This window comes from Heterocephalus glaber, unplaced genomic scaffold (genome assembly GCF_053883595.1).
Source record: "Heterocephalus glaber isolate CG9 unplaced genomic scaffold, H.glaber_assembly_v1.0 deba00001600, whole genome shotgun sequence".
Taxonomy (NCBI): domain Eukaryota; kingdom Metazoa; phylum Chordata; class Mammalia; order Rodentia; family Bathyergidae; genus Heterocephalus; species Heterocephalus glaber.
In genome coordinates this window covers 17,599,060-17,616,008 of record NW_028258372.1, presented here as the reverse complement: position 1 = coordinate 17,616,008, position 16,949 = coordinate 17,599,060, and the positions used below count along the sequence as shown (strand labels likewise).

Genomic DNA, 16,949 nt, shown 5'->3' with positions numbered 1-16,949 from the left:
GCACTGTGGGCTGGGCATATTCCCTTATGGAGACTCTGTGCCTCTGTGTTCTGATACTTCTGATCTCCATCCTCCCCTGGACTTTTCAGGCCCCAGAGTTTGCAAAGGCTCCTTCTTGTTGGTAGCTCCAAAGTTCTGGGTCATTCTCCCCTTTTACTACTCACACTTTTGTAAATTATTCGTTTATAAATTCTCCCCCATGTTATAATAATTTGGTGGTGCCATCTGTTTCTGGTTGGAAACCTGACTGATATGTTTATATTAGAGAATATTTTTGATCATTTGAATAGTTAGATATGGATCTATTTCTACTGTCTTTTCAGTCTACTGTTGTTTATAATTTCTTGTTTCATGTGACTGTTTTTGAATTATGTGTTAATAATTATATGGGCAAATTTGTTTTTGGAAATGTATTCTTTATTTATACAGGATTTATGTTTTCTCTTGCCAAATAGTTGCGATTGTTCTAGTTCTGGGAGGCCTTATCTAGTTCTAGTATATTATTATTTCTTCAGCATTTCAACTCAAAATGGGAGGATTTACAAATAATCTTCTTTACCTTGGAAGGCCCTGGACTACAGTCCATTCCTTTAATTCAACCTCTTAACTTCTTTCAACCCCTCATGAACTCCCAAATGAACCCAGAGTAAAGAAGTCTTACCTTCCAGTTTACTTCTTTGAGCCTCCAAACCAGGTCAGTAATGCTTCACTATCTTATTATCTAGCATTTAAAAGAATAGCATTCCTAATTATCTAGTTATCTGAAATAAGAAAATTGTTTTGAATTACCTAGTTTGCTTTTTTTCAAACATGAATGATAGTCAACTAATTAACCTATGAAAACATCTAGAATAACTCAGATAAACATATTCTCTTTTATTTCACAGTAAAATGTCTTTTCCCCTAATTGAAAAAAAATGGTCTTTTAAAGTTGAACCAGTTTTCCATCGTTAGCTACTACCAAAGTCAAAGTAATTTAATATTTGAATTTTGAGTTCCTTAAGGATATTATCCTTGTCTCATTCACCTTTATATCCTGAGTACCTCGCACAGTAATTGTTTAGATAGTATTTGTTAAGTGAAACAAAGAATAGGTAGAAGGATGAAATACACAAATTCCAATGAAGAAAATTTCTTATGGATTACATTTCTCCACCTAAAAAGTTCCCATCTAATATATTACAGAGTATCTTCCCTGTTCAAATGTCCTTTACAAGATACAATTTTTTTAATGGTACGAGTGGAACATATTAATAAACTAGGGCCTTCAGGCTTAGCTTTCCTCTCCCAAATATCATAAGAGATTCACAAGTTCAAAACAGGTCTAGTTTCTTTCTAGGATTCTCTAGGGCTATGGAAAACTGTCAGGTGGTGGTCTGAAACAAAATACTACATGGATCTGCTTACAGTCAATCTAGCTTCAACATGCTTCAAACTGGAGCCAGCATCTCCCCTTTCCTTAATAAGTTTCTTCCCTTCTCTGGGTTTTCTGCCTCATTTGATGCCACTACGTCCCCTACTTGCCTATACCAGAATCCTAGGGGTCATTTTTTATTGTGCCCTACCCCAAATTACCGACTTTGAGGATTCTGCCTACTAAATATTTCTCATGTTTGTCTCTGCCTCCACTCTGTCAGTTCTAATGGTCTCTAATCTCCAGGAACCTAGAGTTCAGTGCTGGCCTCCTAACTGGTCTCATCTCCCTTCTCTCTAAACATTCTCCATGAAGTGAACAAACATTGACACAGCATTGTTTAAAGCCCTTTAGTGTTTTCCTATCACCCATTGACAGGCGGGGCTATTTGTCAATTTGTAAAACTCTCCATAATCTGGTCCTTACCTACCCCTTAAACCTCATTTCCCACTGTTCTCTTTTGTGAGTTTTATGGTCTAAAATACCAAACATATTATATTTCCAAGCATTCTTGTTCTACCTCTGCATGACTCTTTCAGGCCTCAGTTCTTCACTTGTTTAACTTATTTACTTTCCAAGAATCATCTTCCCCAGCTCCTCAGTCTGGTCCATTTGATCCCTCAATGTTCTTCCATAGCAAAGCTCAGTCAAAACACATACTTCATCATCATATTGAAATGATGCTTTTATGTCTGTCATCTTCATTGAAAGCACTCCAGTTTAGTGGCAGCATTTAATAAGCTCTCAATAATAGTTGCAAAACTGAATTGAATAGTAATTTGTAAAATGAATCAAAATTACAATATATATTATCTAGGTGTCTTGGTCATTTCAATTTGTTTTGTTGCTCCTTGAGTGTAGGGAACAGGGAAAGGGGACATTACTAGAACCTCTGCAGTAAGTCTTAGTCTCCTGCAAGCCACGGCAGCACACGGAGAATTACAGGAAAGGTAGAAAAATGAGACTTTGAGAAGAAGCTGAGCTTTGAGTCTGATCAGTGCTGCTCTGGGCAGCAAAGACAAAGATCCCCTATCTTGCAGCATCTTTAATCAGTACATGGGGAAACAGATGTAACAAGTGAAATGCAGAGTTCAGTACTTCACATTGGGATAAACAAGGTGTAACAAAAGACTGGGGTGGGGGCGTGGAAATCTAAGAACAATGAGGAACTATGCAGATGAAGATTTGGTTCCTCCCAGGGTGTCTCCCACAGATGTGGTCTTGCCCTAGTGCATCACAGCATCAAGGGATCACTGAGGTCTCAGTTGTGACCGGAGGCCAAAATGAAACTATGTCTCGGAATTCCATAGCTGGGCTGTAGGCAGGAGAACTAGGCTAACCAAATGATTTTTCCCTAAAATTATGTAGCATTGCTCCTGATACTTGAGTTTTATGTTTGTCTCAATTCTTAGTAAAATCTATATCTATGAATATTGTGTTTTAAGAGTTTTTATATTTTCCAACTTATAAATATGTTTATCATATTATTTTAAAAGCTGATTTTGCTGGGCCTGGTGAAGCATGCTGTAATCTCAGCACTCAGGAGGCTGGAGCAGGAGGATCTCAGTGAGTTTGAGGCCAGCCTGGACTACATAGCTAGATCCTGTATAAATAAATAAATAAATAAATAAATAAATAAATAAATAAATAAATGCTGATTTAAAATTAATTTATTGGTATATTTTAGGCATACAATATAATGACATTCAGCATTGGAAATTTGCACCTTTACATAATCTCTCTTGTTTCTTATTTTTTTCCCCATTCCCCTGCCCTCCCTTCAACCCCTCCATTCCTCCCTATTTGCAAAGACTTTGTTTCCATTTTTTCATTTTCTCATATTAATTCCCTTCCCTTCTTTCTTTTCCCCTACCCCTCACTTCCCCTTCCCCTTTGTTCCTTTTCTTCCTATTTCACATTATCTATTATACCTTTTAGTCCTTAATAAATGCTGATTTTTAATACAACCAGAGAGACATATTGACATTCAGCTCTTGTTTTCACTTTTTAGAGACCTCACATATTTTAATGTTTTTTTAATCTTCTCATTCAGTCTAAAGAGACTTCTATTTCTTTACTGTGCCCCATATCACAGTGCTCCATATATCAATATGTTACCTTTAATAATGCATTCCCTTCCTTGCTATTGAAATTGGAGCCTATATAGTTTTATGCTTTCTATTATCAAACAAGCTAATGAATTCCTACAGATTCATGGAACTATGAACTATGCCCTTGGTTCCTCAGAGTAAAACTTCCCACAGCAGAAATGAAAAATTTAGATCTTGTAGTTGTTGGAACAATAGAAAGTCAGGATCTTCTTATCAATCTTCAAGATCATTTTCAACTTTCTTACCTTTGATCTAGAACTTCAACCTTCCTTTGGCTTTCTGACTGGCAAAAATGGCAGTGCCTGTTTCAGTATGTCACCAGTAGTTTGAAGAATCAACATAGGAAAGAAGGGAGTGAATGATTTTTACAATTGATCTGGCCTCTATTTGTTTTTCTTGCCTTATTCTCTTACAATTTATAACCCTCAAAAGGCAGCAGAAAAGCCCAGTGTCTGAGTGATCAGAAACTAGTAGCCAGACACACTGAATCTTCTCCATTGATTTATTGCTTGTGGCAGATTAAATGTTCAGAGAATCTCTATAGCTATGTTTGTAATCTCATATGTTGTTCTAGAACCTTATCACACCTCCACAAGAAGTAAAGTCCATTGCCCCTGCCCTTAAACTTGAGTTAGCCTTGTGACTGCCTAGGTGGGTATAATGTGATGGAAATGACAAGAGTAGCTCTGAGAGTTTGTAAGAGGCAATCCACACTTTGCAAACACTGAGCTCTTCTGTAAGAAGTTCATCTACCCTGAAGCTGCATGCTGGAAAGGCCATGTGGAGATTTCCATCCCTAATTTTTCATTTTGCCACCCAACTAACAGACAAAGGCTGGGAACTCAAATCCTCTGAAGACTCTTTCACTGTTATACCTGTCATGTAGCTTCAGGGCAGCTCCAGCTGATGACACCTGCTGAGACCTTTTCTGAAAATGGAAAAATAAAAATAAAAAAGGAAATTTGAGATTCTAGATGTGCCTTTGGATGGCAGAGTAAAATGGCAAGTTTGGGGAATTTCAACCTGTAGTAAGGCTCTTGTGTGAAAATAACACAGGAAATATACTTTTTCAGGTCTCTTGGGAGCCTAGAAAAAGAAAAAAATGAAGAATAAGGTCACCAAAAGCAAGAGAAGCATATGACAAGCTATGACTGGTACCACTATACAAGAGCACAAGGGGTTACTATTACTGATTATCCAAAAAAATATGTTCATTACCCAACAGAAGAAAGTGAAAACTTTTCATAGTGCATGATTCTTTCCACGGAGAAAGAGTAGGCCTGAGCCATCAGGAGACAAGTAGGTGACTGTCCATGGTACTGCCCTAGGATTACTGTGCTTTTTGAATACCTCCTGCTCTGGTCCATGTTTTATTCCTTCACAGTAACTCACATCTATAACCTCTGTGATTTAGAAAGACAAAAACATCCTTGATCCTTATATGATTTAGAATTTGTCACTGGTTTTCATACATGTGTTGTAGGATGTGATATAAAGAAATGTTCTAGAAAGGAAGACCACCATTGGTTACTTCTTTACTTCAGTGCCAAAGGGATACCTGTGTGTGTATCGGTGTGTGGTATATCTGTTTCGTGTGTGTGAGTGTGTGGCTATGTGTTCATTCCTAATAGAACAAGGACTCAACAAGCCTTCTTTAAGGGTTTGGAGGCACTGAAAATGTAGCATATTTCTTACACTATATTTTCAAGTATGATAATCAAACTTTTCTTTTTTTGGTGCCAGGGATCAAATTCAGGACCTTGCACTTGTGAGGCAGGCAGGGTGCCACTGAGCTAAATACCCAGCCCATCAAAATTTTCTTCTGCATGTTTCATTGACATCTTTGTTTGCGGTTACTGGACATAGACAGAGACTTTCCATCATCCACTGTCCTGGAAGGGAGGCTCTGGGAACCCTTGAGTCAGGAAGTAGGACAAGAGTCTGAGACATGCAGCTGGAGGATGTGTGGGTCTTCCTTCCTCTTTCTTACTCCATCTCCTGGTTTCCCCTATGCTCTTTCTCTCTAGACCTCTTATTGCTGTGTAGAATCATAAGTTGAGATAGAAAAGAATGGCAATGGCAGGACCCAAGAGGCCCAGAAGATAGATTTCTTCCCCCCATTTCCTTCACAGTTACCTAGTTGGCAGCTGTGGTGAGGAGAGTGCTGCATCTGGAGCCAGACCTGAGTTCAAATCCAGCCCTGGACCTTGATTGTGCTACATCAAACTAGTCACAAGGTGACCCCCTCACAGCCTATCATTAGAAAGATAACTCACTTTTCAGAGCCTTGTCGTAAGAATTAAAATAAATGATATATTAGAAAAAACTATGTAAACTACAAAGCATTCTATGATGAAGGGTTACTCTCTTTTGTGGGGCCCCAAGGAGACATATGAAGTGGTGAAGAGGTGAACTCAAGGGGCTGCTGAAGGTGCTGCAAAGAGAGCACAGGTGAAAAGAGGAGAGAAGGTCCCAGAGGCAGAGGAAATGTCTCATGGGGCTGATGCAGTAGAGGGAGAAAAGAAGCTCACCTAGAAGTGGGCAGGTGCCCCAACCAACATCATGCCCGAGGCTGAGAGCCCAAGGGAGAGAGGCAACTGTAATGACAGCAGCCACATACCAGGCATCGGCCAAACACCAGACACTGTGCTAAATAAGGCTTTACACACTCATTAGATTCCCACAGTGACTCTATAACGCAAGCGTTACCATCCTCATTTTGCAGAGTAGAACACGAGGTTCTGATAGGTATAAGAAATTTCTAAAAATCTCACAGTCAGAAAATAGCAGAATTTGGATCCAAACCAGTTTTTCAGATACCTTATCCCTAGTCATAAGATTTTTTTTGTATTGCTTTATTTGTTTGGGCTTTTCAAAAGAAATTTTTATAGCAAGGAGTGTCAGAAGAAACTATTAGGAAACAGCCCAAAGCCAAGTAATCAAAGAATCAGGTGAGCAAAGCAGAGTGGGTGGGGCATGGTCAAAAGTGGTCTGTGTGAGTCCCAGGGATAGTCAAATACCATCTTTCCTGTGGATGGCTGATGAGTGGGCTTGGACACATTTATTGGGCTGAGTCTGAGCCAGTTCCTACATTCTGTTTTTATGTAAGGATTAGAAAGTCTTCTAAGATCCTAAGATCTCCTTGTGCTAATGTTCCTCTCTTTTCATTGATAGAATTAATGATTGGTACAAACCAGCTTTTGCCAAAGTACGTTCTGGGGAATGTTAGTTCTGCAGGTTTAATACGTATGATTTAGAAAGAAGAGTCAATTAAATTCACTTCAATTTAATCTAACATATTTATTGACCACCCAAATAGGGCTGTGAATGGCAAATTAAATCATGAAAAATGCAGGCAAATTGTTTTCATGAAGCTTGAGGAGCAACCATCAAGTAAGTCGAGAAGTGTCACACAAAAGTGATACTGCTTTCTTTACTGCAGACATTTCAGAGTTTCATCGTGTGACATGCCTGATGACTTTTTAAGAGTAGAGTACAGTATACAGCATTCTCCCCAAATATCTGGCCACGGAATACTGTTTTACTTATCATAAAGTTTCATTGTATGGCACCAGGGCTAGCACTCTGCAGAAAAGTTTTGGGAGAAACACTGGGGCAGAGACAGACAATAGGTATCACCTCACTTCCCTTCATTTCACAATATTGGCAATGTGACCAAAGGAGATGATGGGAAACACTTAACCTCAGAACACAGCATCCAGGAGAAACAGGTGTGTAGCACAGTGCTTCCATTCATCAATACCTCTCAACCATGAACTCGAAGGAGAGTCAAGGCAACCTGGAAATTGCCATAGGCTAGCCCAAGGGATGAGTATACTGTTCTAAGCAGGATTGAGAGACTCACTGAGCCCATGAGGTAGCAGGAGAGAGGAAGAGGGAGTGGGGATGAAGGAGGGGGATGGTCCTTTCTACCTAAGCCTTAGGCGAGGAGAGGATTTCTTGTAAGTCTTTAGGGAGGACCTGAAGGCAGCTGCACTGACAGGAGGGTACAGCATGTCCTATCTGAAGGATGTAAACAGAAGTGTTCACTTAAGGCAGCCTCAGGTCTTTGCATGCCAGCAATCAAAGTGTATCACTCAGGCAAAGCAGCGAGGGGGAAAGAGCTGACAAATGGCGAGCATTTTTTCTCTTCTCCAGGAAGACTTCTGGGTCTTGGTTACCCTCTGGGTTTTTCCTCTCTCTGATCTCTCTTGCTCTCACGCAATGTTCCCTGCCCAGGCGTTACATAACAGCCAGGGCTGCAGGGAACACCTACACAAGAGGCCATGACAATCAAACAATGGCAGGCAGAGCTGCCCTGAGAAAATGGAGTCATTCACGAGCTGTATGAGAGCCGGCTCTGTTCCCAGCTTGGCTTGCTGGTAAATGAAGTGCGCCGGGGACAAAGAGGGAAACTTTACACTCCCGCAATTTTCCCACAGTGGCAGCTCACAGAAAAACAAGGCACTAGTTGGCTTAGAGGAGAAAAGGCAACCATATCCATAAGACTTTGCTCTCCCTCCTAGGTTGTTGTCTTGTGCCAAAGCCACAGAAAAATCTCCCTAGGAGGGAATGGCAAAGCTATACTTGCTCTGGGGTGAAAACTGTAGAAGACGGGGGTGAGGGGTGGGGATATGCATAGATCTGCCTTCTGCTTCTATTTCCATCTCTGCTGGATGGGCTTTTATTTGTGAATCAGCTCATATTTGACTTCAGTGCTGGTGCACCACTTTGAAGGGAAAGAATGTTGTCAGTCAAGATGATTACTGTGAGAAAAATAATGTCTTCCCTAGTGCAGATGCTCAGGAGAATCCTGGAGCACCTTTCTCATTGCAGCCAGATGGCTTAGCTGTTGCCAGGGGCAGGAAACCACTGCCCAGGGCTGGGTGTAGAACTATGCCTAGAGCATTCTTAGTTGTAAGTGTCCTATAGTGAATGTTTTCTACAAGACTATATTTCATACCAGGAAAACAACAAAATTATACCAAATAACCTTATGTATTAAAAATAACTTTCAAACACCAGAAATGACCTACTTATCTACTTAAAGAGATACAAAGCTCTTGTCCAACTTATCTATTTGAAGAGATTTTGAAGTCCATTGTAGAATTATAGTACCTGTGGCACTATTCCTACCACTGGGAATTCTACTGTAATCCTCCATACAGAATGGGTCCTGCTATGGGGTAAATTATACTATGATAAGGTATAAAGATCCTTCTTTATAGACCCTGGAATTCTGTCTTCCTACCCAGCATCAGAAAGATTCAGAGGATAAAGAGGGAAAACAATAAGATAATATAAACTACTTTCTGAGTTATAACAGGGCACTGATGAGCTCCAGGCTTGGATATGTGTACCTATAAAATAGACCTGAATTGCTTGCTTAGCCTCATACCAGAAGATTCCATCCTTCCCAGCACCAAGACTACAACATGAATAGGTGCCAGTTTCTGAAAAATGTAGTGGTTAGATACTCTAGAATCAGATAGATGGCCTTGTTCCTACCTTCAAAACAGAGTAGCTGTGTAACTCAAAGAAAGTGCTTTACTTGTGTTTCCTTATCTGTACTAATCAGAATAGCCTCAATTTTTAGGAAGAGCAGATAGGGGATCTGTCCTAGGTGAGTTGAAGGCAGCAGGCTGCAGGGAACCACCCTCTGAGACCATTCTCAGCCTGGGGACTATGCTCACAGCATAAAGCATATTCATGGGACAAGTAGCACATTTTAAAAAAGAATTCTCATTGACTTGTAAAAACTTCACAACTGAAAAACATTGTTTCAATGCACTGCCCCAAATAATTTGTTACTTTTTAATCAAACACTGGCTTTATTTAAATTCTTTAAAATTTTCTCCTTTATGCTTTAGGTATAGATATGCAGCTTTCACTAAATCTGTGTACTTCTGTTTTAGGGTACACATCCTTAGGGCTTATGGATGATCAGAGAATTGGCACTAACATTTTTTGTATACTCAAGTTCTGGGGCCCATGCTAGACCTGTGAACCAATAGTACTCAAAACACAATGAAGGAGAGAGGTGATAAAGTGGGTTTATGCTACGAGGATGAATACTGGAATAGCAGCGATGGAAAGGGTTTTCCAGAGGTGGTTATGCCTGAACTCTATCTTGGGGACTGTGTCAGCCGGTTGAAGGTGCAGGAGTGCACCCAGGCAGGGGTGGCACGTGAGAGGGCATGGCCATCCAAACAATCTTTAAAATGAAAAGTAGTCCTTAAACAGACCATATTTACAATGCATATAACCTATGAGTAGAATATATAAAGAATTCTTAGAGCTCATTAATAGACAACCCAATTAAAATGTAGACATAAGAAGATGATAAATAGCCAGTATAGCACAAGGAATGGTGTGCAACTCTAGAATCAGAAAAATACTAACCAGTACAATAATAAGATTGAATTATAGACTCATTAGGGAGATGAAGTTAAAAGTTTTAAAAGCCTTGTCATGACTTTTTCTTTTTGTTGGATTCTCCTCCTTTGCATTTAATTTGTCACGCCCAGTGGATTCATTCTGCTGAGTTTTCTGGGGTTGTGATCCTCATTGTCTTTTCCTAGGGTATTGTCTAAAATTTTTTGGAGTGCCGGTTTGGTATTCATTAAGTTTCTGAGGTGCTCTTTATCATGAAAGTATCTTATTTCTCCATCAATTTTGAAAGATAGTTTTGCAGGGTACCTCAATCTGGGTTGGAGGCTGTTTTCCTTTAGGGCTTGAAATACATCACTCCAAGCTCTTCTTGCCTTGAGGGTTTGCATTGAGAAGTCTGCTGTGATTCTGATGGGCTTACCTTTGTATGTGATTTGTTTCTTTTCTCTCACTGCTTGTAGAATTTTGTTCTTCTGTTGGATTTCTGGAATCCTAACTATTAAATGCCTATGTGTAGATTTTTTTTGATCAAGGCTAGCTGGAGTCCTATATGCCTCACTTATCTGTATGTCAAGTTCTTTTCCTCTGCTTGGGAAGTTTTCTGCCATCACTTCTGTGAACAGTTTTTTTATGTCATCTGTACTCTCTCCTCTTCCTTCATTGACTCCAATCAGTCTTATGTTATTCTTCTTTGCATCATCTAGCAGCTGCTGAATTGATTTCTCACATTCCCTTACAATTTTAAAGCAATTTTTCTTTTCCTGGCCACTAATTGCAATCTTATCTTCTATATGTAAAATTCTATCCTCACATTGGTTCATTCTGCTGTGCAGACTTTTGATGGAGTTTTTAATCTCTTGCAAATCTGTTTTATCTGTTTTATGGATTCCATTTGTTTCCTATGTTGGGATTCCATCATGTTCCTCAGATCCTCTATTTTTTTAAATCTCTGTCCTCTCTAGATTTATTAATCATGTCTTGCACCTTGAGCAAAATCTTTGCGGTTATCTGAGTAATTATTTCTGATTTCATTTTTCCCAGATCCTCTTTTGTTGCCAGTTCAGAGAGTCCAGGTGGTTGAGTATCAGATTGTTCCATCTCGTTTCCCTTTGTGGTTGCTGTAGGTGAACTGGAACTCTGTTTTTGAGGCTTGTTTATATGTTTTCTCATTTCCACGGGGGGGGGGGGGGCTGCTTCTGGCACCCATGCGGCTCACCTTCTCTGCCCTAAGAGTTGGGATGGCAGTGGAGGAGCTTCCTTCCAGGATCTGGGACCAGCTCAGCTTCTCTGCCCTAGGAGCTTGGGATGGTGGCAGGGGAGCTTCCTTCCAGATGCTGGGACTGGCTCACCTTCTCTGCTCTAGGAGCCTGGGATGGAGGCGGGGAGCTTCCTCCATCCAAACAATCTTGCATGTCTGACACACTATAGTAGGTCCTCATGCCTGCAGTATTGGAAGATGTAATGAGATGGGAGGTGCAAAAAAGGCAGATCATAGGGCAGATCTCCATAATATTCCCAATTAGCCTTTCTACATCACTTCTTCCTCAACAAAGCCTTCAGTGGAGATAGCTGCTGCTCATTCACTGGGATTTTAATCCTTTATGTAGAATGGTAAAGTAGGAATAGCCTGCGAGTGATTCCTTTAAGGTTTTCACATCAGTAGTCTCTATAATTGCCTTGTTTTTCTAATTTGAAGAGAATACTTCAGGCAATTAAGTTTATGCTTATACAAGTATTCTCTCCATTCTGACCTTTGAAACTGATATTTGTTGAAAAAGCTATTTTCTCACCAAATTGATCTAGATACTCATTGACTAGCCTGTTGAGCATGACTGCTTCTCACAAGAGCCTCAGCACTTAAGCTGAATGATAGCTACCATTATCGAACAATTATATGCCAGAACTGTGCTAAGTGCTTTTTGAAACTATTTTTCAATCCTCACAGCAAATTGGTGAGGAAGGTATTCTTATTCCTATTATTATTATTTCCATCTTACAGATGACAAAATGGGGCCCAGAAGTAACAGTTTATAAGCAGAACTGGGATTCTATTTGACTCCAAAATCTTTATTCCTAGGCAGTTCACTGCACTGCTTTTTCAGTAAAGATGTGTATAGTGTAATGGGAGCTGCTTCACAATGGACAAGCAAGATTTTAGGTCAGAAGCAGCCCAGGAGAACAGCATCTAGGGAGTGTTCCAAAGGAGATCTAGAGACAGCAAAGGCCTCTGCCACATGAGAGCATGAATTCAGATATCTCCAAGGAATTTTAATGTCATTTTTTTCTGTAAGATCCCCATTAACTAAGGTATGGATTTAAGTTAATCATAAACCATCAAAAATGATTTGTTAATTGTAAGAAATGCAACTATACTCATCCAAGATGTTACAGATAGGAAAATCAAGCAGGAGATAAATGGAGCTCTATCGCCATCCTACTGCTCCTAGTCCAGAGGAAGGGGCTTCCTGGCCACCATCCCTCCCACTGCCCCCAGCCCAGAGAAAAGGGCTTTTGGGCAGCCTTCTGTCCCGCCGCCCCCGGCCCAGAGGAAGGGGCTTCTGGGCCATCATCCCCACCGCCGCTCCCAGCCCCTGTCCCACCTCTCTCAGCTCAGAGGAGGTGATCCTCGAGGGCGCCAACAGCACCCCCCCACCCCCCCAGTCGAAATGAGAAAACACGTTAATAAGTCTCAAAACCAGACTTCCAGATCACCTACAGCAACCCCAAAGGGAAATGAGATGGAACACTCTGATACTCAACCACCTGGACCCACTGAACTGGCAACAAAAGGGGATCTGGAAAAAATGAAATCAGAAATAATTTCTCAGATAACAGGAGAGATTGTGCTCCTAGTGCAAGACATGATTGATAAATGGAGCTCTATATAGTCTTTGCGATGTTTCCATAAATCTAAAGCTCTTATAAAAAGTAAGTTTTATTTTTAAAATTCATTCTACAAAGCCACAAACATACTCGAGAATTTATTTTTAAAGACTTCCAGAAACCATTTAGTATGCATATGATGATAATCTAGGTTAAATTGAGCAGTAATTGCAGTGGTAGCTCAGAATTTGTCATTAATTGGTTCTGAGAGGTGGGATGACTACCAAAAACAATGAGTACCAGGACAAATTTTTGCATCACAATGCATCAGGTAAGAAATCGGACGAGTTTCAAAGCAGTGGATCACCGAGATACAACTTGTACTAATGATTAAAGCTAGTATAGAGGTTCCAAAGCTGTATGCTGGAATGTTTGACTATCTCTGAATATTAAGATATACAGATATAGACACATAACTCAGTATGCTTATTTTTAAATTTTACACATAATGCATAATTGACAAAAATTTTGTGTCCTCTGTCCCTCTAAAGAGTTGTTGAATTGCAGTAATGCCTGGAGTTGAAAAAGGGTGATGTCATGAATTCAGGCTGATAGGTGGCCAGTCCTTTTCTCCTTCATTCTCAGGCATGTGAAAGTGTTTTCTGATGTGAAACTTCCCATTCTAGTTATGTCCTATACTGGGAGTCAGTGTAGCCTCTGTATTTTAACTGGGCTACTTTTTCCTGTTATCTGCCTGCTCCAACTTGCCCTCCACCACCCAGATTAATGGGAACATGCTTCATGAAGGATCCACTTCCTTTAATTAAAATTACTCAACTTCATTTTACTCTCATCTGCTTTCTCCAGGAGGCCTGAGACCCAAGAAGGGAGACCCATGTCTGAGGCTGTATAGCCAGGCAGGAGGCCAGAGACCCTTAAAAGGCAGAGGGGAAACATGCTCAAAAAGATTTGATTTCCAGGGTCCCATCCCAATCATTCCTCTTTTTTAGATACCAGTGTAGAAAGGCTGATCAGTATGAGTGGTATTATTGTTATTATTATTGTTGTTGTTGTTGTTGTTATCAGGGATCAAACTTGGGACGTTGCCCTTGTGAGGCAGACAGCAGAACCACTGAGCTAAATCCCCGGTCCACGAGTGGTATTATTATCCAGAAAGCTAGCAGGAGCTAGTTGAGCTTCCTCACAGAGGCTACTGAAATCCAGGAGCTGGAATTTTTATCCCTCTATACCCGGAGTGCTAGGAAGAATCAAAGAACCCAAGTTTTACCGAATTCAGCTCTACATTTTGTTTCCCAGCCAAAGGTCACTTTGAAGCATAATGGGAAGCAAACTTTCCTTGAAACAGAAGGGGGTTGGGGCTTGAGGGTAGTTCTCCAGGCTAGATGCAGACCATGGAGGGCAATCTCTTGCTTCTATGAAGTGGTTACAGTGCATACAGCACTCAGTAAAAATAGTTCACAGGGTATGGAGAGTTTGTTCTCTTTCTCTGCCATGTTGCTTTTCTTATCTTGATGTAGGGGCCTCTTGGTCAGTTATTCCATATATTAGAATCTAGAAGAGGCACTTCCCTTTTTGCTTTTTCATAATGCCTGTACAAAGAATGTGAACTTGCAGACATCTATCCAGGCGAATGTGTCTGCATCAGTTACAAGTTTTGGCACTTTGGTCCTCAAGAATGCGAAAAAGGGGCCAGAGATTTAGCTCAGTGGCACTGCTGCGTGCCTTGAAAGTACAAGGTCCTGAGTTCGATCCCCAGTATCAAAAAACAAAAAGTGAGAAAAAAATTCAACAACCGCCCAAATGTCTTGGCTTGTGAGGACCCCTCTCCTTTGTTAATGGGAAAAAGTAAAGATCAGGGGAGGGCATGAGTTCTGAGATTTAAATTAAACTCCTCATTCCTGGGCAATCTTACCAACCAGGGAAGGGTTTCATGCTCACACTTTCCAAGATGGAACAAAAGAAAGGTGGAGATGGCCAGACATTCTCAAGGCTTTTTTTATATATCTAAAGTGATGTAGGAAGATCAGGAGGTTTCAAGGACTTTGCAAGGTTCCTACTGCACAAGATCACATGGTGTATAAGCTATAGTTACAATTCAGGTTTCATCTGACTGCTAGATTCAGGCCACTGCCACTTGAAATCTGAGACCCTCAACAAGAGTATCCCCAGTGAAGACTGCAAAAGGAGTATTGGAAACCCAGTGTTGATTATATGTGCACACGTAAACTTCTGAGCATTGTCAACACTAGAAAGCCCAGACCTCACCTCAAATGTAGTCCTAAGAGTGGCAAAATGATGGTATTAAAATCTGAACCCTCTAGGGCACCTGTTGTAGGAGCCACTGTGCATTCCTACCCCTGTGATGCCAAAAGAAAAACTAAAGCCCTCAGAATCCAGCTCATTTACCCAAATCCCTAACACACCAGAAGAAAAGCACTTATAAGTCTGAGATAGTTTTAGAGCTAAGGGACATGCCCAGAATCCTAAACAGAAATAAGTATTGGTTAATAGAGCAGTATGGGAAGGCCCTTCCTGGCCAGGAGGTCACCTGGGGCTCCAGGAATTACTTGTTCAGCTCTGGTATCTAAACAGCTGAAGTGAATTATTCACTTAGGGTGAAAAACAACTATCTCCCCTGGATTGTCAAATGGAGTTTTTCAGCATTAAATGCCTAAGTCACTTGGAATCCAACCAAAGTAAACTCCTGGTACTGACCCACCCATATCTCTGCTGAAAAGGAATGGAGAGAGAGAAATCCCACAACTAATGGAAAAGCAGCTGTTGGCTGCATGCAGCCCTCCACAGCAGGTCTGTTCCAGGTGAGGCAGAGTTTCAGGAAAGCTGCAGGTAATGAGCAGGTTGCAGAAAGGCTGTCAATGGCATCTCTGTTTGGGCCTGGTCCTGATGGGGCTATGGCTTACATAACAGTTTGGCAGGGAGCCGTGGCCAGGCGGAAGCACGCGGGCTGCCAGCCGTACATAATCATCTTTGATTTCTCTGTTTGCTCAGCAGCTTTCATTCAGTGGGGGAGGTACCGGTGCGGGAGGAGGGGTGGGATTCCAACACACTGCAGCCTTCTGTTTCCTTCTGCAGGACAAACAGCCCTCAACAGATTCCTGTGGCCAGGGAATTAGCAACAGCCACACAGGTCAGGTCGTGGCAGTCTGAGGGAGGAGCTGCCCTGGAGCCTGATCCAGACCTAAAAGGGCCAGAAATTAGCCTAAAGGTGGACAGAGGCCTGCTGCTGGGAGGTAGGGTTCTGGCTGCTGGCAGCACCTGATACTGTTTGCCTTCTTATCTAGGAGGGCTGTGCTGTCCCCTTTGATTATAGAGGTCACTGAGTCCCATGCCGTGTTCACTCTAAAAGGAAGCTTTTCAGGCCTTGTGGTTTAGCAAAAAATGTACCCTCTATGCCATGCCTTCTGTGTTGGTGCCAGGCTGATCATGCATGCTGAAGTCTTGGGGATATGACAGCAATGCATTTAGACAGTGACATTTTTACTTCATGCAAAGTACACATTTCCAGCTTCTTTTTTGAGCCTGATTTGCTTACAGTTGACTAGCAGTTGTTCCTTCCCTTAGAATGGATACACTTGTTGTAGTCTCTACGACTCTGATTGTCTTACACCTGAAGATGTCTTCATGTATTTATTCCACTTTCCTGGCTCTTGCAGGCATTTTTAGAATGAATTCTCTTTTTCATCCTAATGATAACCATTCAAGATTATAATAACCCACCTACTCTCTGAGTTTCTCACTAGACTATACGCTCCTTCAACAGGAGCTCAAATTGATCATTTACTTGTTCATTCAACAGTTAACTACAGAGGGTTCACCTGGAACACTATTGTGCTCACCAAGGGGCTTCCAGTGCCTAGCACTCAGTGCTTACTCTCTATATGAATTTAAATTAAATCAACAAAATTCTTACTGCATGTAAACTGTTGATCTTGGCAGTGTGTTTCTGTTGCTAAATATGCCCATTCTTGTAGCTCTATGAACAGGTTTAGTGATAGGATACACCTTGTTTTGTAAGTGGCATGTGTGAACTTGTGTAATGTTGTGCTCAAACATTCCTCTATGTGCAGATATTTTCTAATCCTCAGCCTGCATCTCTGGCCTCAGTTTTTTGCTCCTCCTGCCCTATGCAGCTATGCTGAACTGCTTGTATGACTGTCCTGCATTTACTT

At 41.1% G+C, this 16,949-nt stretch overlaps 1 long non-coding RNA gene across 8 annotated transcripts in view; it reads left to right on the top strand.

Annotated features, from left to right (window-relative positions):
* LOC106010086 (uncharacterized) overlaps positions 1-16,949 on the top strand; it is a 133,914-nt gene that overhangs the window by 16,838 nt on the left and 100,127 nt on the right. Inside the window, exon 1 of one of the 8 annotated variants that reach the window (XR_015444555.1) lies at positions 12,578-15,578. The exons of the other annotated variants lie outside the window; for them this stretch is intronic. This is a non-coding gene — a long non-coding RNA (uncharacterized LOC106010086). Of the gene's footprint in view, positions 1-12,577; positions 15,579-16,949 lie in introns of those variants that run through there. 8 annotated transcript variants of the gene reach the window in all.